The sequence below is a fragment of the Motacilla alba genome, chromosome Z (genome assembly GCF_015832195.1).
Source record: "Motacilla alba alba isolate MOTALB_02 chromosome Z, Motacilla_alba_V1.0_pri, whole genome shotgun sequence".
Classification (NCBI taxonomy): Eukaryota; Metazoa; Chordata; class Aves; order Passeriformes; family Motacillidae; genus Motacilla; species Motacilla alba.
Genome location: NC_052046.1, coordinates 52779092 through 52803056, shown reverse-complemented (window position 1 = coordinate 52803056; position 23965 = coordinate 52779092).

The following is a 23965-nucleotide window of genomic DNA, read 5'->3' as shown; positions in this document are numbered from 1 at the left end:
GGGAGAGTTGAAACTTCTGTTTATTTTAATGACCATCATATGGCAGCTCTTTGAAAAAATGTTTTAGAAAAGATGCTCCCAATTTGTCTGGGAAGATACGTATTGACTGAGGATTAAGGGTGGATTGCCTCTTCTGAAACATAAACTGCAACTTTTTTGACTGCAACTTGTCAACACAATTAGAAGAACTAAACACCTAGTTCTGCTTTTGGGAAACAGTGAATGATAGATGACATGAAAACAAGAATGTGGTAAATCTTTTTCTTGGTAGGAGAGAAATTAAGGAATTGGAGAAGGAGTTTTAATGTAAAGAACTTAGAAATGTAAATCTGAAGACAAAAAACTACCACACATAATATAGATAATAACAGACAATAATATTTGTGTTACAAACAAAAAATTCCTTTTTTCTTTTAGAATTTGGGGAGAAAAATACCTAGCATATTTGGCTGAATATTTTTTTCCCTTTGAGGAGCTGCTTTTAGAAAAACCGATTTTTCTTAAAAACATTTGCAACATGAAATTATTTGAATTGTATCTGTTCTTGGTGAATGGGTAAACGCCCAAACAGTAACTTTTACTTCAGTGGTGCTGTTCATACAAATAATTGTGTGTAAGTGGGAGTGAGAAAATGACAAATTTATTCCTTTTCCATTTCTGTGAATACTTTCTCTTTTTTTAAATTGACTTTGTATGAAAGCATTTCTCTCATGCTACAGTTCTCTTTTAACTGTTCCAAGGATTGGACAGAAAGTATTGGCACACTCAAGATAATACCATTAGCAGCAGTCTAACTTGATCTTCTGGCAGAGACTGTCAGGCCTGGCGTGGATGTTGTCATTAAAACACTACCTGCACATACTGTACTCTTTCACCTGTATATGGAGAAATATCTTGCATAGTAACAGGGCAGACCTAGAAGAGTGTTGTCCTGTCCTTCTACTAAATCTTACAGATTAGTACACTGAAAGTCCTGGATACTTTACGCATGGAGGGCAGGTTGCCAACACTCCTGATACATGTATTCCATCTGGCACTAGCAGTGGTTTCATTTAATGCATTATGGGGGAAAACATAACATTTTAAAATCAGATCTCTGGAAACCCTAAGCAAATTCTCTTCATCTCAGATCCACAGATCATGTTATAAGGATTACTGCTACAGCCTGGTCTCAATGAGATTGCTGTAAAGGGAATTCCAAATTTCAGCAATGGTTAGTTATGAAATTAGCTTAGCTGATTAAAGCACGGTCCTAATAACACCAGGGTTGTGGGTTCAATCCCTGTTATGAGCCATTCACTTAAGAGGTCTCTAAGGAACCTCTTGAGTCCCTTTCAACTCAGATTATTCTATGATTTAGATGTAAAAATAGTTACAATAAATTCCAGTGATACATTTTTTTTGTTGGTAGAATGAGAACAACTTTACAGTTACTAGTTGATATTCATTTAAAGCAGCATTATTACCAAACAGCCATCCCATCTCTTCTGCCAAGTCCTTGTTCATGTGCCCTACTTCTGTATTGTGCCACCACAACTAGCTGCACAGCCTTGTAGAAAACCATATTGATAAGCCAATCTGCTAGAAATTCCTCTTGTTCCCCCATTTACCGTCATTTTCAATTCAGTGAGGCTCCCAACCTTGTTACTTTACAAATCCTTTACTAGCACAATATAGGGATTGGTTTAAGAGTAGCTTCAAAAGAGCAGTGGAACAAGACCGGGTTTGGGGGAAAAGATGTGGACTTTTCTTGGAGGGTAAATTGATATATATTTAAATTTAGGCTTCTAGTTTAAACAAATTCTAAATTCTTTCTCCATGGACATTGTTCATTTTTCATTTAATTTGCTGTTTTCTTCCAACATTGCTACCAGTAAACATTTCTACATTTGATCTGAACAGAAAGCGCCAAAAGGAAACAACAAAGATACAGGGTCTTTTTAATATCTTAACTTCAGTAGATTTTTTTAAATTACTCTTGCCGAGATTTTTTCAGCACTAATTAGTCCTGTAGAATGATTACTGAGTGATTTACCTGAGTATAAGATTTTGTTGAAGAAGCAAGTAGTACTTGTGATTAGAATTTGGAGAAAAAATAGAGTTCCTTTGTTAGTTTTTTCACAGTTCCACTGGGATAAATAATAATCCTTCACCAGTGAAAAGAATACTAATTCTTGTTTCAAGGGGAAGAAAATAGACTGGCCATTAGCAATAAATTTAAATTATCAGTTTTATCAAAATGAATATGCTGCTCTTGTAAAACACTGGTATATCTAGCTGTGTTTAAAAGACATGTGAAAAATAGTAGTTTTGCATTTATTTTGGGACTTAGTCAACAAGGCGTGATACATGATGCAGTCGCCAATTCCTGAAAAACTTACTAGACAACATGACCACTTTTAAGCACAGAATACTAATGTTCAAACCATTATATCACCTACATTTGCATAAAATTTTTCATGAAATATTTAATGCATTTAATGCATTACAGTAGTATACTTTCCTATATTAAGCGATTTACTGAAAAACTAGAAATAATAAAATGCTATATAAAGTCTACTGCAAAGTTCATGTTATTCCAGACTTGGATTTCTTGGATTTCAGCCAACAGACCTAAAATAATTTTAGAATGTAGAATGCTTCTCACTTTGGAATATAAGCATATATAGAGGCACATACATGGGACCACATTTTCTTCAATGTGAAGCAATTCCATTGAACTTAGTATTTTTTAGCAGATGAGGTTGTGGCCATATGCTCATATCTATGTTTGTACTTGTAACACACTTATGTACTTGTGTGCGACGGACATAAAATCATACGTGCATGTAACAGTGTAATCACATAGAATTGCTTTCTTCTGCCAGCAAATTTTTCATTAGACTGGAAAAATGGAAAGCCTTCATGTACTTTAAGATATTAATTATTTCTGGTTATGAGAGGCACATGGTTTTTCATATCCTTCCTGATTTTTAGGGTGTCCCTTGCTGAAACAGTGCCAAGGTTATTTGTCTGAAAGTCATTAATGATAGAAATAAAAGACTTGAGGAGAGAAGGAAAGATGGAAGTTTAATTTCACTGAATTTGTCCATCGAGAATACACTCAGTTAATATTACGACTTTTAAAACGTGGAATGCTATTGAAAAACTATTTTTAAAGCCTTGGTATACACATGGTACCTGCTATGTAAAATCTGCAGAACTGTGGTTGAATAAAGGAAAGAGACCTTCACATTGCAACAACTACAAGGTGTCAGAGCAGGAGCTGGCTCCTTTTCCTCCACAGGCTGCCATTTCAAGGGAGAGAAGATACTGATGGGGAAAAAACTTTTGAGCAACTTTAAAAGGGAAGTAGATGGTATGAACTGCAAAACCTTTTGAAGGGAAAAAAGTTATCCATAGAATTTCAAGTGCAATGGATTAAAAGATGGAAGAGGTTGATAGACAAATGATTAAAGAAAGCATCTCAGGAGGCAGAAGCTCCCTCTGTCCTCTGTGTATGTACACAAATGAATGATTTCCTGATAGCTGTTTCTATAGCTGAAAGTATTGTTTCTTAATTTTTTTCTTTTTTCTTTCTTTCTTTTTTTTTTCTTTTTTTCAGCTTGTTTGTTGTTATGCTTTATAAACATACCATGAATTATTCCCAAGTGGACAACAAACCTAATTCTTTTCTAAGCTACACCTTCATAAAACCAATATAATTCTGTCAAAATGAATGGATAGAATAGTACCATTATTTTGCAGAGTGCTAAAAACAGCCTTGTTCCTGCAGAGGCAGGATATCTGTTATTCTTTGAGCTTCCTATTATCTATATTAAGCCTCTAGGCTACTTGTTACTTCTATTGTGATTGCTAATGCATGTTCCTGTTTAGCACTGGTATTATCTCTTGCATGGTCCAGGGATAGCTTGTTCTGTCTTGGTGTTAAGTGCTGGTGAGATGCAATCAAATTTTGTACCTTCAGACCACCATAAGTGACAGAGAAGAGGATGACTCATCAATAGTAACTGCTTTAATGGACCTCTTCAGCGTGACAGAGTATTATGTGAATCACATCTTACAATGAAATGTTCCATTGAAGAACAAACTGCTAAACCTAAAGAAAAAGAAGGTATCTAGGTCAGTCAAAGAGTGATCTCAGTTCTGGTCAGAACCAATGCTTGTTTCCAATGCACACTTTCTTTGTGCTCCTGACTGGCCTAGTGCTAATACTAACACTGTATCTTGGGTTTTGCAGTACTATCACAGAATAGCATAGTGTATAAAGTTGGTAGGGACCACAGAGGGGTTATCTGGTCCAACTCCTTGCTCAAGAAGAAGCATCTCAGAGCACATGGCACAGGAATGTGTCCAGATAGTTCTTGAATATCTTCAGTGAGGGAAACTCTACAAGCTCTCAGGACAATCCATGCCAGTTCTTGATCATCTGCACTATGTTCCAGGAATGCTCGGCACTTTCTTTAATCTGTCCTTTGTGTATGTTTGATACACTTGCAAAATGTTTTTCAACATCATTGCTTCCCATAGATCTTTACCTTTTTTCCTTTTCCTCCCATTTTTCTCTCATTTTACTCATGGTGGACATCAGAGTTAGTTTTTCTTTCATGCCTTACTATTTCCAGCAGGTCACCACCGTCTTCTTGAGACACTACTGGTTTAAAATCAAGCACCACTGGGACATGATGCCCACTGACATAACTGGGGACTGAAATCCCACAGAGCGGAGGCCAAATTTAATAGATATTTTCTAATATTCTGCTTCTGGAAGTATAGAAGAATAAGAAATAAGGCCTAAAGGAGATTTAAAGGCTGAAGGATGAGGTACTCCTTTATGATTTCCAGAAAGAATTCAGATTTTGTTGATCATGACAATTCTTACTAGACAATACACATAGAAATAGAGCCATGTGTGGTTTGATTCCTACCACAGGATGAATGAGGAGAGTATAATTTATGGGAGAGTAATATGTGGAAAAACTAAGATAATCCTAAGTAAAATGCATTTTTAAAATATATCTCCTGTGAATAAATCCTCTATGTTAAAAAATATTCAGAAATCTTGAGAGAGTCTGATGTAGCAAGGTTCAAAAAATACATGTTCGCAAAACAACTGCAATGGTCCAGGCTTTGCCGGTGGAAACTTTTAGTCATTTCACCTATCTGTAACTGCAGGTGAAAATTACAAATATGATTAGTTATTCCTACATTCAGAGACAATGCTGAAGAGTGTTCAAGTTAAGCCCCAAGGAGTATATAATCACATCTTGAAGAGAAGTTCGTACTTTACAAGTTCGAATGAACAGCTAAGATTGTTATTGAGAAAATATGTCATTTTACACTCTTTACAAATTGGTTAATGAGGTTCCATTGGAATAAGTAACTTCCCAAAGGTCACATAAGTCTATGGCAAAACAATGAACTGAAATTAGCTCTCCAAGGTGCACAGTGTGACAGTGCAACACTATCTGTATTTCTATTCCCACAGTATTTATTTAATCTCTCCTGCTATTTAAAATTTCCTTTTAATTTTGGAGAATATTAAGAAATCTCTTTAAAAAGCCAAAATCCTTAAATAGCCCCCCCAACCTGTTTTCCTGAATGTTTTTTTATCTCTTAGGTTACCATAGGAAATCGTGTTATGATCATTTTTAATTGTATAGGCTCTATTCTTGGCAAAGAAAGTAAACCTTGACATTAGGAAACCTGAGGGTAAAATGTTTAAAAGGGAAGAAGACATTTCATATTGGAAAGATTTGCATGTGTTCAGCAGTAGATAGAGAGCTTTAGAGAAAACATAAGTCTGAGCACTGAGACTTTTCTGGATTCCCCACTGGGGATGTGATACTGCACTTGGTTAATATGTTATAAACACAAATGGACTAGCACTTGCTCCACTTGTTTAAACCACAAGCTCTGACTCTACCCTCCAATGCTCTGTGTACATGACTGTTTAGTATAGATTGCAAGTCATTCATATAACATCTGTGAGAAAGGTCTTGTGATAAAAATCAAAACTTTCCCTGCACCATGCAAAATGTGCTTTCTAAATGAAAACACAAATTTTTATTAAATTGTCATATTTCTTCAATGTAAGATTTTAATAATAACTCTTCAGTATTTTTATTTCTTACCAGTTTGCTTAATAGACTGATGCTTTTGACATATTTTTTAGAAAGGAGAGCATAATCCTGTTGTCCTAAACTCTGTTCTACAACTGACAAGAAAATATTTTTGTTGTACATAAAGCTGTAAAAAACAGATCTAAAAAGACGACATATAAGTGGGAGTGTGAAAATTTACATCCCTAGATCCTATATAGCAATCCTGACAACGGCTGTTTTGCTGTTGGCAAATCATCCCAATACTCCCTTTTCAGATGGTTCCCATCTCATACTTTCTACCAGGTCCTAGGCATCCCATCTGCCACGCCCATTGGGATTTTGCTGTCCCTGGGCACTCTCAGTGCTTACCGGTGAGCTTAGTGTCAGACACTCAGTCAAGTCAGCAGAAGTTATGAGATGAGGCATCTAAAACCCATGGTTTTCTGGTGACTCTTCCTTTATGGCTACAGCAGGGTTGGCAGCACATGGCCTTCACCATGCCTCAAAGCAAAATTCTCACCCAGCTCTAGCAAAGTCAGAAAACTTGGGCTTATTTGTGTCTAAGGTGAGTTTCACCCCTCATCTCCAATTCACTGGTTTACAAAGTGCCTTAAAATAGCTCAGCTGTCAAAGCCAATATATGAACTGCTCATCACTACACCAATGTAAATTATTACTTACCTAAAATTTTTTAAGGTGAAAATATATGGCATTGCAAAATGGCATTTGACAGCAAAATGTGACTGCACTGACTGATATGAGCTTTCAGTCTGCTACACTCCTAGAAACAAATGGACTGCTTTCACACATCTCCAGTCTCCAGGTCTGTCTGTGGTTACTACAGTGACTTCTCTTTGTTCTGTACTTGAGTGCTGTAAGAGTCAAGGGCTTATCTGTCATGTGCTATAGATAATCTCAAAAACACCTTAACAGGCAACATATGAACCCCAGGGCTGTTTATATTCATGAAAACTATTCCCCCACAGGGGTCACATTGAGTGAGATAAACCATGTCATCAAATATGCAGCATACATTGCAACAGGGGTCTGGCATTGCAGGCAGAAGACTTTTTGTGAGTTGTGTCAAGGAGGACTGTTTTTGTCCTTAGCTTGATGAACAGTTTTAAACAGCCAGCACTCTTGTAGTTCAAATGTAGGTGAGAATACCAGTTACCCCTATCCTCACTTCTCTGTACTGAAATGACAAAATGAATTTTCTCTTACCTGACTGCTTAATACCCAGTGAAGAGCTGATGCACAAGTGTCGTGGTTATAATATGTATACAATAAAACAATAAGACATAATAAAATTAAACAGCTGCCTGACAGCATCATTGCAGAGGACTGTCTTTCTGTGTTGCAGGCTGCAATATGTGCCTGACACATAATCAGGTCACAGGTTATATTTGTACCCTTGGCAAAAAAGATAATATTAAAACTGATACAATAACTGCTTTTTCCCAAAATGTTTTAGGACCTAATCAGAGGAACAGACTTAGAAAGTTTTGTGTGTTTACTGTATAGTACTGCTATTATCAAAATTTTACCTGAAAATAAGAATAGGGATGTCTGTGTATTTGCAGTACACTCTTACACATCCCACATCCAGTTTTCCCTTGAATTTAGTGAGTTTTGGATTTGGTCTTTTGAAAAAGAACTAATCAGTTCTGTTTGAAAAAAAAAAAATTAAGGCTGCTTCAGTAGAGCCTTTCACAAGCATATTGATATTTGTTTTGTCTTATACTATCACTGTAAATAACTTCACAGCCATCACTGACACCCTCTATTTAGTTTTTACAGAGTTGATATCCAAAATGCAAGTACACATCAATTTTCTAACAAATATTAAGAGACTGCATCTAGCTAAAACTTGTTATGAAGAATTTAGTGTGCATATTTTGCCTCCACACTTGTTTTATACAGCCTATGCAGAATAAATAGCCTATGCAGAAAACAATTTACTTATCCATTAAAAAACAAAACAAAACCACCATACAAAAAAAAAAAACCAAACAAAAAACCCCCAAGAACAACAACAAAAAACCCCAACCCTGTTCTATTCTGTTTTGGTTTCTGGGGTTCTGTTGTCATTTTATCCTAAAGTGCTGTTTCCTCACATTTGCATCTACCAGCCTTTTTAATGTGATATTCCATTTAAACTGCCTTTTAATTGTATGTGCTGCCTTGGCAGAACATGACTGATGTACTAGCGTTAATTAGGGCTCCAGTCAGCAGCCTATGCCAGCTGGAAACTGAGAAACAAGCGTAAATTATTCTGTCATCAATCAGCTCAAAAATGTTTGAATCACTAATTAGTTTGCAATTTGGGTGACAGTTTATCTGACGCAGGCGGTGTCAGAAACTTCAGATCTTAGATGAATAATTTGCCAGCAACAAGCACATATTCCCTGCTTTTAAATACATGAAGGTTTATCTGCATGTTGAAAGGTGGCTCAGCAGTCTTCATTAACTTCCAACTGGGACTATGTAAATCAGGAATCAGTGTGAGGCACTTCAGTCTGTGGTGGCTTAGCAGATGATATTTAGAAAAAGAAAGCCTCTTTTCTCTCTTTTTTTATTAATAATTCATAAACTGATAGACGAGAATGTTTGGGCTTTAACAGCTTAAAGAAATCACAATGGTTAAAAAAAAGAAGGCAATCACCCCCTTTTACATGAAAATTAGTTGTGCTGCATCTTGCTGTTTAACTGATTTAGTCTCCTCCACTGTCATGTGTCTGGAATGTTAAGCAGTAAGTGATTAGCCCTTGTCCTTTAAAGCAGAATCATTATTGGGGTTTTATTAAATGGCAGACTTGTGTTTCCATTTAAAGGGTAAGGGAGGTGGGGGAGGGGAAACAAGAAATTGCTAACAGGAAGCAGAAAAGGTTACCAATGTCTCAGAAGGAGAAACTATTCAACATTTTAAGTGCAGTCGAGAGGGTCTTAACATCTGTGTTATTCTTATCTATAGGAGAGATAAGTTTAGTATCTTGCAACACATACACCTATTCTGTGTCCCACAGATAAAACAAAACTGTAAAAACAATTGAGGGAGACAGTTTTTCTGGGTAGAGAGACAGCGCTGTGTCTTCCACCTACTCATCCATCCTTCTGGAACTGAAAGATGCCTTTGATATGGAAAGGTACAACAAGAGCAGGGAGGAGGCCTGTAAGCCAACCATGGTGCCAAATACAAAAAGCAGTTGAGGATAAGATTCTGAGGTTTTCTGTGGCTGGCAAAGGGCATGCTCTCTGCATTCAGAGCTTTGACAAGGTGAGAGAAGCAGGGAATATGATACTGTGTAATTACGATTAGGTAGTGCCACGCTAAGATCAACACAACGGTAGCATGCATGGGGGTGCTAATGCTTAGTAAGTGTTAACAAAAGGGTTTGAAGTAAGAAGTCAGTGAGAGTTTGGTGACAGTCCTTTTCCATTCTATCCCAAGTCCCTCTGCTTTCAAATTCTATTTGTTATAGCCAGAACAAATATGAGATGTCATATTTTCCCTGCAATGTCATATTTTTAATACCTTATCTACATTGGTTCAAAACTTTACTGAACTTTGGTCTACTTTGGTACATTTTCCCAGTATATTAAATAGACTTACGTAAAATAATTCAGTTTTCAGAAATTTCTAGGAAATATGAGTTTTCTGCTTTAGGGGAGAAATAAGCCCATATAACAGGACATACTGGTTTTGTGTATGGCAAAAATTTTGATTCTTGGGAATCAGTCATTGAGAATTTTTAGATGTTACAGGCAAAACCTTTTAAGATCAGCAAAATATACAGTTTTCATGACACAGCAGTATTTTGCACCATTTTAATGATAAGAAAAAGGCAAGGTTGGTCAAATTGCTATATCCTTAAACAACTTCACCTCACCAAAGACCAGGAGAAATTAGTTGGAAATACAGTAGATGGGGTCTTTAGAAGTCCCCTAGCTGGGGGATCACATGCACACACATGTATGTGGGCTATGTCCTGTGAAAAAATCAGTACTGGACTGGGCAGGAGGCTGCAGAACCCTCAGGGCATCCAGGGTAACCAGTCATCTTTCCTGTTGACCACCACTACATCCCTCATCCAGGCTAAGTACCTTCCCATGGATGGTCCCTGATTCTGCTCCTTCTTAGCTGGGTGCCCAAGTGGGATTCTGAGGGACTAGGAAATCCTGACTGCTGACTGCCCTTCCTGCAGTCAGGTGGGAGAGAGCTGCAAATACAGAAAGTCCTATGTAACAATATGTAGCCTAGGAGATTGAGGTTTCAAGGTATCACATCAAGCACTCAACACAAATGGCACATTTGACTTTAATCCCTCTGTCTCAACTCTCTGTTAGCACAATGCTGGAAAAATAAATTCTTGTTTGTCAATACTTGTTTGTCAAGCACTTTAATGAACTATATAAAAAGCACATGCAGAAATTAATGAATCTGGCTTTAGACGCAAGTTTAAATAGTGGAAAATAAACAAGGTTTGGAATGCACACTCCAGAATGAAGGTAAAGCAAAATAGTGAATAACTGCTTTACTCTACAGGCTCTCCTGTATTCACTGAGTGAGGCTGTGGTCTGCGTAGGGACAGAAAAAAAAGAGCTATATAGGAATTGCTTTCAACAAAAACTTTTTGCTTGTTTCTTTGTTTTAGCAGAAAATACCATTTTTTTTTAAACTGCAGTCTTTTATGGAAAAAAGTTCATATGAATGACAGTTTTGTCAACAGGACTTCAGTGGCCTAGAGGAGAATTTGTAAGAATTTGTCAAAAGGTAAGCTGGAGAGTGATAAACCCACAGACACAGACCCAGTCCAGATCTACCACCAGCTTGATGGTAAAGTAACACTAAATGCAGTGCTACCACAGAAAAATTCAGCTGTCTTGTAGGAGTAGATGATGGCTGGAGGTCATGCAACTGGCAACAGCCCTCTTTCTTCTGCATCATATACCTATCTTGTTATATCCTACTTAATATATGAAGAAATTATGCTATTTCTGCACTTTCTTGACACTTCCCATCTTGCTTTCCACATCGCACAGGAGATCTGAGGTAATTCAAGTACTGGAAGTACTTGAACTGTTTCTACTCTTTTTCTCTCATTGCTTTTATTTCAAAAGGTCTATTCTTTATTCCTAAATGGAATTTAAACCCAGCAATGTTTTGCTAATAAATAACACTGCTGGATCCTAGAAATCTTTTGACTCTGTAAATCAAATGGGCACATGGACAACTGTTGACATCGGTGTCATTTTTCCTCTTTCGACTGATTCTTCTACCTTAATACAGAAAGTACACATATATATGCATCTGCCTAGTCTGTAGACATTTGCCAGGGTGTAAAACTGCAAACTCCATGAGATGTCTGACAAAAACAAAAAAGAAATCACCAAATCAGTTTAAGCTAGTACATGTATTTATCTATCTAAGTATTGTACTATCTAAGTATTTATCTATCACAGTATTGACAAATGGCTACAAAAATCACTGTCGTACTCTATATACAGCATCCCTGTTATCAGCCCTCTAAAAACTAAATAGATGTGACAGATTACTGATGAGATGAAAATGGTTTCTTCTTCAAAGAGGAAAATGGCTGCTAATACACAGAGAAAATGGCTTGTATAAAGTTGCACTGGAAGCCTTTGGCAGCATTGGCAGCTGAGCAGCTATATAGTGAATCCTAGCTTAAGGCTTTAAGCTCTTGACAGTTCTTTTTGTTTGCATGAGGTGCAGATAACTTCTACATGATCATATTGTATTTATTTTTAAATGATTACAGAGCTTTTATAAGTCTGAGGTCAGCTTCTCTGAGTTTAACTTATCTTAAAGACAAATTATGTTTGTGTTAAAGAGATCTTTGGACCAAGGGCAGGTATTTTGTCTTTAAATGCTCACTCAGCTCTAGAAAAATAAGAACTGTGTGGTTTTTTTATTTTTTTGGTTTTTTTAATGCGTAAATTGAACTCAGAAAATCCAGAATTTTGCTGTTGTCAGAAGCTGGTCTGAGGAAAGGCATACTGCAATTAGAGGAAGGGTCTGAGTACTAGCTCTGTGTGGCTCAGCTGGAAGAAATCAATTCCCAGAGTCTACTCTGTTATATCAGGACTTGTTGCTGAACTACACTATCATGACATCAAGGAAGAAGAATGAGTTAAAATAATAAAAACAGATTGTTTAGAATAACAGAGAATAAATTCCTGCTATGTCTTTTCTTGATGTCTCCTTAGCAGTTCCTTTAAATGCTACAGAGGATTTTAGAACTTCTTTGATTTTGTTTTTGGGCTTGGGTTTGTTTGATATTTTTCTTTTTAATGCAATTATGTTTGTCATATGTTGCTATTGTGAAAGGATGGAACCTTTACTGTTGGACATAGCTGGCATGCTTTATCACTGTTGAGGGAGAGGCGTGCCAGGAAAAGGGTTAGCTTTTACTTATCCATTACTGGCACTGATGTGACTAGTAGAGAGAACATCTCAAACAGGTTTTGAAACTATTTTTTCAGAATAGGGTAACATTTTTAAAACCAAATATGTTTCAAAGGGAGTACAATACATGGACTTTTCTCTCCTAGTTTGTTCTCTTGATTCCTTCCATTTCATACATCTTAATATACAGAATCCATGAGAGAGAAAGATGAGGGTGAAAAAGTCCTTAAACTCAAGTGAATATCCTTAAAGGAAACCTGTTCAGAGACTAGTACGTAGACCTCATCACAGAGAATGAGCCAAGACAGGAAATATATTGGGTAAAAATCTTATTAATACGAGACTAATGAAGACTGAAAAGGGGCCATAGGTCTGGATGAGCTCTTGCTTATGTTTAGATATTCATATCTATTCATAAGTTGGAAAAGACCTCTAAGATCATCAAGTCCAACCTATGACCAAACACCACCTTAGACCAAGGCACCATGTGCCATATCCAGTCTTTCTTAAAAAACCCCAGGGAAAGTGGCTCTACCACCTCCCTGAGCAGCCCATGTCAATGTCTAATTACCCTTTTTGTGAAGAAATTTCTCCCAGTGTCCAACCTGAACCTCTCCTGGCACAGTTTAAGACTATGCCCTCTTATCCTGTTACTGGATGTCTGGGAGAAGAGGCTAAAACCCGACCTGGTTAAAAACTCCTTTCAATAATTGTAGAGAGCACTAAGGTCCCTCTGAGCCTCTTCTTTTACCAGGCTGAACAACAACAGCTCCCTCAGCCATTCCTCACAGGACTTTTGCTCCAAACCCTTTGCCAGCCTTGTCATCCTTTTCTGGATGTGCTCCAGCTCCTCAATGTCTGTCCTGCAGTGAGGGGCCCAGAACAGGACACAGCGTTTGAGGTGCGGCCTCACCAGTGCTGAGTACACAGGGCAATCAGTGCCCTGGTCCTGCTGGCCACACTATTGCTGATACAGGCCAGGATGCCTTTGGCCTTCTTGGCCACTTGGGCACGGCTGGGTCATGTTCATCTGCTGTTGACCAGCACCTCCAGGTCCTTTCCCCCTGGGCAGCTTTCCAGCTACTCTGTTCCCACCCTGTAGCACTATCTGGGTTTATTGTGACTGAAGTGCACTGAAGTGCACTTCACCTTGTTGAACCTCACACCATTGGTCTTGGCACCTCTATCCAGCCTGTCCAGGTCCCTCTGCAAGGTCTTCCCATCCTCCAGGAGATCAACACTCCCACCCAATTTGGTGTCATCCATGAATTTACTGAGGACACACTTGGTCCCCTCATCCTGACCATAAATAAAGATATTGAACATGACTGGGCCAATGCTGATCCTGAAGGACACCCCTAATGACTCAATGACAACTAGACGCAGCACCATTCATCACTGGTGTCTGGGCCTGGTTGTCCAGGTTCTTAACCCAGCGAAGGCTGCACATGTTCAAGCAACGGGCTTCCAGCATTTCCAGGAGAATGACGTGAGATACAATATTGAAGGCTTTACCTAAGTTCAGGTAGACACATCCACAGCCTTTCTCTTATCCACTGAACCAGTCACCCAGTCAAAGAAGGTGATCAGGCTGGCCAGGTAGGACCTGCCTTTCCTAAACCCCTGCTGGGTGGGCCCGATCCCCTGGGGATCTTCTATGTGCTGTGTGATAGCACTCAAGATGATCTGCTCCATAACCTTGTCAGACATCAAGGTCAAGCTGATCTTGCTGTAAGGCCTGTGGCTCCCTGGATCGTCCTTCTGGCCCTTCTTGTGGATAAGCATCACTCTGGACAACTTCCACTGGAACTTTTCCAGTTAACCAGGACTGATGAAAAATGATGAAGAACAGCTGAGTGAGGTCTTCCACCAGCTCCCTCATCATCCTAGGATGAAACCCATCTGTCCCTATAGACTTGAGGGCATCTAAGTGGCACAGCAATCACTAATTACTTCCTCATGGATTACAGGGGGTCTGTTCTGCTCCCTATCCCTGCCTACCATGTCAGAGGGCCAGTTGCTCTGAGCATAACTAGGCAAATAAGGCAGTAAGTGTCTCAGCCTTTCCCCTCCTCATTGGTCACTATATTTCCCCCTTTGTCCAATAAAGAATGGAGTTTTACCTTTTGTTATTAATGTATTTTTAAAAACTGGTGTAACCAATAGCAACCAGATTAAGTTTCAGCTAAATTTTTGCCTTTCTAGTTTTATTTCTACATGACCTAACAACATCCTAATACACTTCCTGAGTTACCTGCCCCTTTTTCCAGAGGTTATATACCCTCTTTTTTTTCCTGAGTTCCTGCGAAAGCTTGCTGGTCAGCCAGGCCAGTCTTCTTCCCTGCTGTCTGTTTGCACATAGGAATAGCTTTCCCCTGAAACTTCAATATTTCTTTTTTAAAGTATGTCCCATCTTCTTGGCTCACTTTGTTTTTAGAGGCTGGTTCCCAAAGCTCTCTCTCAGCCACTATCCTCAATAGGCTAAAGTCTATACTGGGAAGTTCAGGGTAGATGTTGTGTTGCTCTCCAGGAACGTCCCAGACTGCCTCCTCTGTGCTGTGGTGAGTTTCCAGCAGACATTTAAACAAGGGCTGACAATCATGAAACACCATCATCACATCATAGAATAGTTCATCCACCTCCTCATCCTGGTTGGGTGAGCTATAACAGACTCCCACCAGGATATCTGTCTTTTCGGCCTTCCCCCAATTGTCAGCAATAGGCACTCAGCCTTCTCATCGCTAGCCTTGAGCTCTGTGTAGTCAAAACGCTTCCTAATGTAAGGAGCCACCCCACCACCTCTCCTTCCTTGCCTGTCCCTTCTGAAGAGCATGTAGCCATCCAGTGCTGTTGTGTTGCACTAAATAGCTATGTAGTTGTTGTTTTGCACTGGGTGATTTGGGATTTGCACTGAGTGGTCCTTGTATTGTGTGGAATAGTTTGTATTATATCGTGTGGTTTGTTATCCCTTTCCTCACATGGTCTCTCCCTCATCCACCCTTCTGCCCTACCTCCCTGGTGGTCTGTCCCCTGGTTACCCCTCCCCTCGCCCCTCCTCAATGGTATCCCATTGGCTGTGATCCTCTTCCCCCCGCCCCCATTCCCTCGGGCATAAGAGCCCTCTGCAAGAAGAGGATGTTTTCTCTTTTGTACCTGGGGGGAGTCTGAGGTTTTTGCTCACAAGTCAATAAACGGTAGAATCTTGTCCCCACGTGGAGAAGAGTGCTTCTCGTCTTTTACTTTCGTCCATGTAAGTCCGTGTGGTCAATAGCTAGCCAGAGTGTACCCTCAGCAGCCTGAGATAAGTGGATCTGCACAGTGCAGCACGCTGGTCATCCTACCACATTTCTGTCATTGTTTTCCTGCTGCACAGTGGCCTCCAGCTCATCCTGTTTATTACCCATATCATGTGCACTGGTGTAGTTGCACTTCAGCTGGGCTACTGATTTTACCCCTAACCCTGGCATCCTGACCCCAGGCTCATCTTATTCAGCCTGGTCTTATTCCCATGCCCCTTCAAGCCAAATGCTTCAGGTAGAAATCTGCATGCTGTGGAGGTCCTTGCTGGTCAGTAAGCAATTATGAGTCTCTACAGAACTGTTAAGTGGCTGGGTTGTCCATAGCCCCCTACGGATTACAGGGTTCAGCATGGTCCTAATGTGAAGGGAAATCCTCCTTGGAAGTCTAGTCTTCTCTGCTTCCTGATCATTTGCTGCTGAGGGAGAGAAAGGGTTATTTTTCCCTCCATCCTTCTCATCCTAGAGGACAAGTTGCAGGACATACTAACCACAGAACTAGTCTGCAAAATTTGTTAAGTGCCCTGCCTCTTCAGACAATCTTGTATCACTGCTATCAGGTTCCTAGACCTCCCTGGTGGTAGTGGAGTGACTTCCTTTTAGTTTTTCTTCATCTTTTTTAGGATAAAAGGAACTTTTCTGTATCCCTGCCTGATAATGGCTTGTTCCAGGTGAAGAGGGTCGCATGGCTAGTAACTGGTCTGTCTCTAGCTCCTTGAAGTTAGCGAGGAGCACTGTCATTTCAAGGAAGTCTTGAGATATCCTAAGGCACTTGTAAACTAAATATCATAGTTCTCAAGGTGCAGTTGTTTTTTGTTTTTTTTTCAGGGATATAATGTATTTTAGAAAATATTTTCCATGTCTCACACATTCTGTCTTTCTTAAATTGGACACTTATTAACTATAACTGTTCATAATTCAATAATACTTAACAAAATATACTCCTGGAAACCTTTTAATCAACTGCCAACACTTTGGGCATAAAGGGTCAACCTTTATGCCTGATGTTCTTGCAGTCTTTACGATCTCTCTAGCATCACTCATTCAGAATACTTTCTAGCAGATTTTCCTCACTTACCCTTTTGCTCTTTGGTTGGAGTGTTTAACGCCATAGGGGTGATCTTTCTAAGTAAGCTCCTTCTCTGCCCTCTTTAAATTCTCATGCATGTCCACTGGATCCTGATCAAGTAGATAAGAATTGCTGATTGTATGATCTTACACTTTACCTTGTGTAAAAAAAAGAGAAATCTCTGTTCTACCTCTAATCGTGCAGGTTTTAAATATTTGTAGGTTTTTAAATCAGATGTTGAGTTTTTCTGAACTACAGGTATACTTCCAGTACTTCACTGTTAATCTAACATAGTGATATGGGTTCTTTATGAACAACTGTTGCTTTATCAGTATGGTTATCAAAATCCGCTTCTTACAATACTTCTGATGCAGTAGAAATTGAGGTGAGATTTGGGAATTCATTTATTGGACATGCTGGGAGGAGTTTATTTCACTTTTCAACATAACAAGGTTAAACCTAGGGCACTTAATATTGAGAATTCTATGTATAGTTTCAAATTCTGTATAGTTCACAGTACTCCCCTTAGAACAAGACAAATCTGGAAAATGTAGGTAGTGTTTGTCACAGGCACAATGTGAAAGAAAGTTCTTTTAGTACTTACCAGAGACTCCTTAATGTCTTTCAGTACTGAGTCTTTCCATGAGCTATCATAAAAATTACAAATTTTCCTCTTTTTCTGTAGTTCTGAGATAGTATCATAGGTGATGACACCCTTCGCTAGTAGGGATGAAGTGACTCAGCTTTGTAAAAACTTAACAAGTTCTCCATCCTCTGGACTTGTATCTCATCAGCAGGTAATGAAGCCAAGATTATTCCTCCCACCTACTTCTGCCTCATCTGATATTAGAAACTCAGTGTGGATTATTTTGGAAAATGTTAGGGCAGTGCTCTCTTCCTATGAGTCCCATTAATGGCGTCTTGTACATCGTATAAATGCAATTATAAACTATTTTTCCACTAGTTTTAAAAAGGCTTTCATATCTTAGTATATGTTATTTCTAATTACATTTTACTATGCTAGAACTTCTTGAAAATACCTGGTGTTAGATGTAAATTCCCCATTATATTGACATAATATTTTTTCTCTTAATGCTGCTTTTATCCTTTTACTTTCAAAGGGTAAAGTAGAATTATGGAATAGAACGTTCTAAAACTGCATAGTTTATACATTTGTATCATTCTGGATGTTGTATGGTAGCCTGTTGACTTTTCACAAGGTTGAACTGAGCAACTGGCACAGCATTTTTAATGTACTTCATCAGGAAGTCAAGAATGTAGTCTAATATGTTTTTTCCTTGTGATTTTGTTAAATATGTCTTTAATCATTAAACAGATGATTGATGACTTCAGAAAAGATATGCATTTTACACTAATACATACAATTTGGGCTGCACTTTTATTCTGGCATCTTGCAATTTATTCTTGTATTTAAAAGGTAATAAAACAAAAGCAAAGATGAAAGATTCATCTTGTCTTTCTAGCATCAGATTGCCATGAAGTGCAACTTAGCCCACCTTAGCAGTAATTTAGACACCATGGGAAGGCCTGGTTCCCATTTTAATTAGGTTTGAAAGCCATAATGGGGGAAGGAGGTAACTGCATTTGCTTGATCAGTCAGGTGAACCAGTCAGCAGCAAACTTCAGGTTTATGAAAATGCAATAATGAAGCTCAGAGTGGGAAGTAAGTTAGAATAGTAGAAATTATAGAAATATAAACTGAAAAGTATAGAAACTGAGAATCTTTGCATGAACATTGTATGCATTAGGACCTTATAAAGAACCCAGAGAAGTATGGGAAAGCTGGTGAAGCCACAGAAATTCATAATCAAGACTGAGATTCTCAAAGCAGTGCAATGGATTTTAAAAAAGGATTTGAGAAGATTTCTAGTAGCACTTCTGTGGATAAACGCCCTGCAGTATTTGAAAATCTTAATCACATTTTCTGAAGTTGGATAAACAATGGCCAGAATAAGATATAAGAATAGCCTATATTTTCACATATGATGATAAATACTAGATGAAAACACCAAGATGGACTAAATCCATAATGAGGAATAAGATGATGACATTCAAAACAGAGAAAAAGGGATTTTTATTATTTTTTATGCAGACAATGAGATATAGTTCAGCCATAAGATATTATTACCCTCTCCATTGAAGCTTCAGCCATTTGTCACAAGATTTTTAAAACTTGTTAGGATAAAATACTAGAAAATATACTGCTAGGAACCTTCCATCAGCAAGGAAGGAGCAAATAGTGATATATTTATTTTTTGTAGTAGCAAAAACTTCATCCACCTAATGTCTGAGTGTTTTTTCAAACACTCTAAGTCACTTCTCTAATAATAATGAAGAATGTAATTGTAATGAGTAGACCCTGGCTGGACGCCAGACATCCACCGAAGCTGCTCTATCCCTTCCTTCTGCAAATGGATGGGGAGAGAAAATGTAATGAAGAGTTGAGAGTTCATGAGTTGAGATAAGGGCAAAGGGAGATCACTCACCAAATACTGTCATGGGCAAAACAGGCTGGAATTAGAGATATTAATTGAATGTATTACTAACAAAATGAGAGCAGGATAATGAGAAGTAAAAACAGACTTTAAAAACACCTTTCCCCACCCTTCCCTCTGTGCCTCATTTCTGCAGTGGTGCAGAGAGGTGAGGAATGGGGATTACGGTCAGTTCATCAAAAGTTTTTCACTGCTCAGAGAGAGGAGTCCTTCCCCTTGTAGGATCCCTCCTACAAGAGATAGTTCTCCATGAACTTTCCACTGTAAGTCCATTCCATAGGAAACATCCACAAAATGCTCCAGTGTGGATCACGCTTCTATGGGGTGCAATCCTACCAGGAAACCTCCTCTGGTGTGGGCTCCTCTCTCCTCAGGTCTGCAGGCCCCTGACAAGAGCCTGCTCCAGCACAGGCTTCCCATGGACTCACAGCCTCCTCTCCGGCATCCACTTGCTCCAGCCTGGGCCTCCTCCATTGGCTACAGGTGGATTTCTGCATCCCCATGGACCTCTATGGGCTGCAGGGGCACAGCTGCCTCGCCATGCGCCATATCACAGGCTGCAGGGGAATCAGCTCTGGCTCAGCCCTGGACCATCTCCTCTCCCTCTTTCTCCACTGATCTTGGTATTTGCAGAGTTGTTCCTCTCACATGTTCTCATCTACTCTTCTCTGGCCACAATTACAGCTGCCCAATAATTTTCTTCTTAAATTTGGTGTCACAGAGGTATTACCACCATTTCTAATTGGCCCAGCCCTGCCCAGGCCATCCATCATGGAGCCAGCTGGCGTTGGTCCTGCTGGACACAGAGGAAGCTTCTGTCAGCTTCTCACAGAAGTTATCCTTACAGTCACCCTGCTACAAAAACCTGGTCATGCAAGCCTAATACAATAATTTGTTATTTTAAAATACTATTTTATTTTCAGTAATAATAAGCCTTTACCAAACTTCCTTTCAGTTTGGGCTCATATGGCCAACATATTTATGCCCATTCCCTCCCCATTAGGCCATTAAAATCCATTAAAATGGATCTGATTGAAATGGAAGAAACTTTAAATGTATCTTGGAGGGTTCATGTGTTTGGAGTCAGAAGCACCAAGAGAAGAAACTGGATCCTGGTTCAAAATAAATATATACGCAAAGCCATAGCAATATTCTGGTCCCTAGGGTATAATTTCCTCTCCTCTTGTAAGTGGGGTTGTAAATATATCAGAATATAACCATACTTTTTTTCTACACTGTGCTTATGTTTCTATAATCTCAGGAAGCAAGTGTATTAAGGCTTCATTCATAGACTTTTTTTTCTCCACTGTGGGAGACTTTCTTTTTCCTACAGCTATGCCTGGATATTTTACTACAGGCAATAACATAATGAGTCCAAGAAAATGACTATTGAATTTGAGAAACACACTTAAATCTGTTGCAGAGAAAGTGTCTCTGCTGGGCTATGGTCTACTGTTTCCAAAGTGCAATGGGAAGAAAAATAACAAAGAATTGTATCTTTGATTATTGAAGAGCTGCAGCAAGTTTAATCCTTGAAGCTTGAAAGAGCTTTCTGTAAATCAGCCAATTTGTTGAAAAGCCCTACCATGAGTATTTACAGACAAATCACTATATGAAAATTACTGTGCCCCACTGAAATCCGTAATGAAGTTATCACTGAAAAACCGTGGTTGTTCAACCATGCTGATGATTATTTCTAGTGTGATCAGGTAGGGCTGGCCTGTGTAGAGGTTTATGCAGGCATTTGATTCAGGTATTGAACACCCAATCTACTGAAACTATTGAAGACAGATGGCTTTTTTTTTTATTTTATTTTAGTGGGTATCTTATGAGGGCAATATTGTACTAGTTTCATTTCTTATATTGATGTATTGGTGAGATGGGCAGCTTTGGCACTGCAGGTACTGCAAATGCCTGCCAGTGTTTTTTCTAGTGTTATCCTTATTGCAGGTATGCAGCTCAGTCATTAGTCAAAAGTATAAAGGAACTCATTCTGACAGTAATGTGTTTTGGTTTTATAAAACTAAAACATCTGTAGGTTTCAGGAATCTTAACCTCTGATATTGAAAAAAACTCTCTGTGTTTGTTCATCAATTTTTCAAAGGCTTATATGTTGACTAGATATTTCAGATTGATGTATATGATACAAAACCTTTGTTGTCTTTTTCTAACAAAGAAACAGAAAAACTAATTGAAGAAAACAGGACATTTGTAGGTAGCCTACAAAGAATTCCCACTTGCAGGCAGAATTAATTGGCAGAGTACTTTATGATGTGCCAATAGATGTAGATGCAGCAAAGTGCTCCATTCTGGTAGAGCAGAATCTCTACCAGATTTCCAGTGCTTTGCCTGTCTGCAAAAATACTTGGTAGCATGGTGGTTTTCATTTAGACTGTATATTTCAAAAATAAATTATCATGCAATTTCTAAAAATGATAGAAAATTCTTTCAGAGGATGTATTTCATTTTAAGGACACAAAGTGAATTGTATGCTGGAATTACATGCCATTCTATAGCAGAGGCTGTTCACTATTTCTCAGACATCAGCCCAGAGAATCAAAAATTTTCAAAGTTTTGTAAAACAAAGAACCTTGGTTTACTAGAGAGATAGGGCTCACACTTCTCTACCTATAGCTGCACATTCACTTTCATATTGGCAAATGTAGCAACAGCTTATTTAAAATACTGACAATCAGCAAGCTAATAATTTTGGTTTTACCCATCTTAAGGCAGTTGAGAAACCTGTTCCATATAATTTGACAAGTTTTGTCTTTAGAGACAAAAGCCCTTCATACTTCATTTTGGGTATCACTGCCCATGTTTCTCTTATTTTTTTTTATTTATTGCAAACTTAACTTTTGAAATATTCAGAGCAAAAATTTCTATGCCATGAGGTAAACAACCTATATGTCAATTATTTCAAAACAGCCTTAAGGGTGTAAGTGTCCAAGCTTCATTTCTGACTTCCTCATTCAAAAATATTACCAATCCTACTCTAAGATGTCCAACTGAGGAATGGGAATCTTGTTATTAAATGTACAGTCATTTTAGGTATCTAATTTAAAACTATATGGCTAGCTTTTTCAGCATAATTAGCATTTTCAATCATTTAATAGATGCAGAAGATTGGATCACTGATCTCACAGCTGTGAATGCTCAGCACTTTGCAGATTATTCAGTATGGTCTTAAAATGCCACCCATAAAATAGAAATGCACAATTAGTGTCTACCTATAGAAACTTTGGTTTATAACTTGTCTGAAACAGCAAAGTTGCTGCCGCAGTGACAGGACATCTTGGAAATATAAATACTGGCACAGTGCTGCTTTCAGAGCTAGTCTGTCTTTAGTATTGCACTAGCCCTATCCACTAGCCCTTTCATGAGCTCTGTTCAGTGGCACCCCTAAGCTCCAGCAACAGATGTGAGAGGGTAACCATCAGCGACCTTCCTGTTACTTGACAGCTGGAGTAATATGCCCAAATCAAGTTTTTCTTTTATGCTGAAGGAGAATGAAGTGAAAATAAATGCAGAGTTACGTAATAACTATGCTTCAATGACCAAAATTGAAAATACTCCTAATATTGATATTTCTTTACTTCTTCATGCTCATAATTCTACCAATCATTCTTTCAGTGAGTACTTTATATGAAATTTTCTGAAGTTTTAAAAAGCATTTTAAAGCATTGACTCCTCTGCACTTCTGTCCCTAAAAACCACGTGGTATCAAACTGAGACATGAAAAGCATTGTCTTCCTGGACGTGTATCACTGGAGCCAAGGGGCAGCAATAGCCATCACACCTGCTGTACTTGCTGGCAGCAAGGGTATCTTGGATCTGATGTGGACTTTGGAGAATGTGAGCAGGCACAGTTCCTTCTGGCTTTTTTTTGAGTCCTGCCACAACCACTTCAGCTTGTTTTTTCAGTTCTACCACTTAATTGTCATTGTTACTTTCATGGCCTAGTTACTCTCAAATCCTGTGAATGTTCTTTTTTGTTGCAGGCCATCATACCCACTGTTTTACTCACAGTCTTATTCAAAACAATCTCTACTGTTTTGCATTTTTTTTCCCAAAAACCTCTTACCGGTATTGTTGAGTCCCCTTCTGCTCTGTCCTAGCCTGCTAGCAGCACTGACTCTGCTTCCAAAGCTCTCCATTTCTATTTTCCTCGACTCCGGTTCTTAGTCCTAAGGAGCTATAAAAGGCTTGAGCATCTTGAATAAATGGTAAATGCCTCAAGGTTTTGGGAAATCTAAACTTTTGATATGGTAAAAAATCTCAGTGCACATTTGCCCATTTTTTTAAGGCTTCAAAGCCTTGGCTAGATCTGTTGCATAAATTTCTCTGCAGATGGTAGAACATGTGTTTTCAGTGCAGACAATTTCACCTGCTATATTTCAAGGAGCTCACTCAAAGTACTGGGGATTTAGATTTTCCTAAGATAATAATTTCTAATACAAGCAAAACATTTTTTCAGAACCCAAAACATTTTGTCTAAAATTGCCAAAAAATTCATATTGAGGTGGTTAATGTGGTTAATAGCAAAGTAG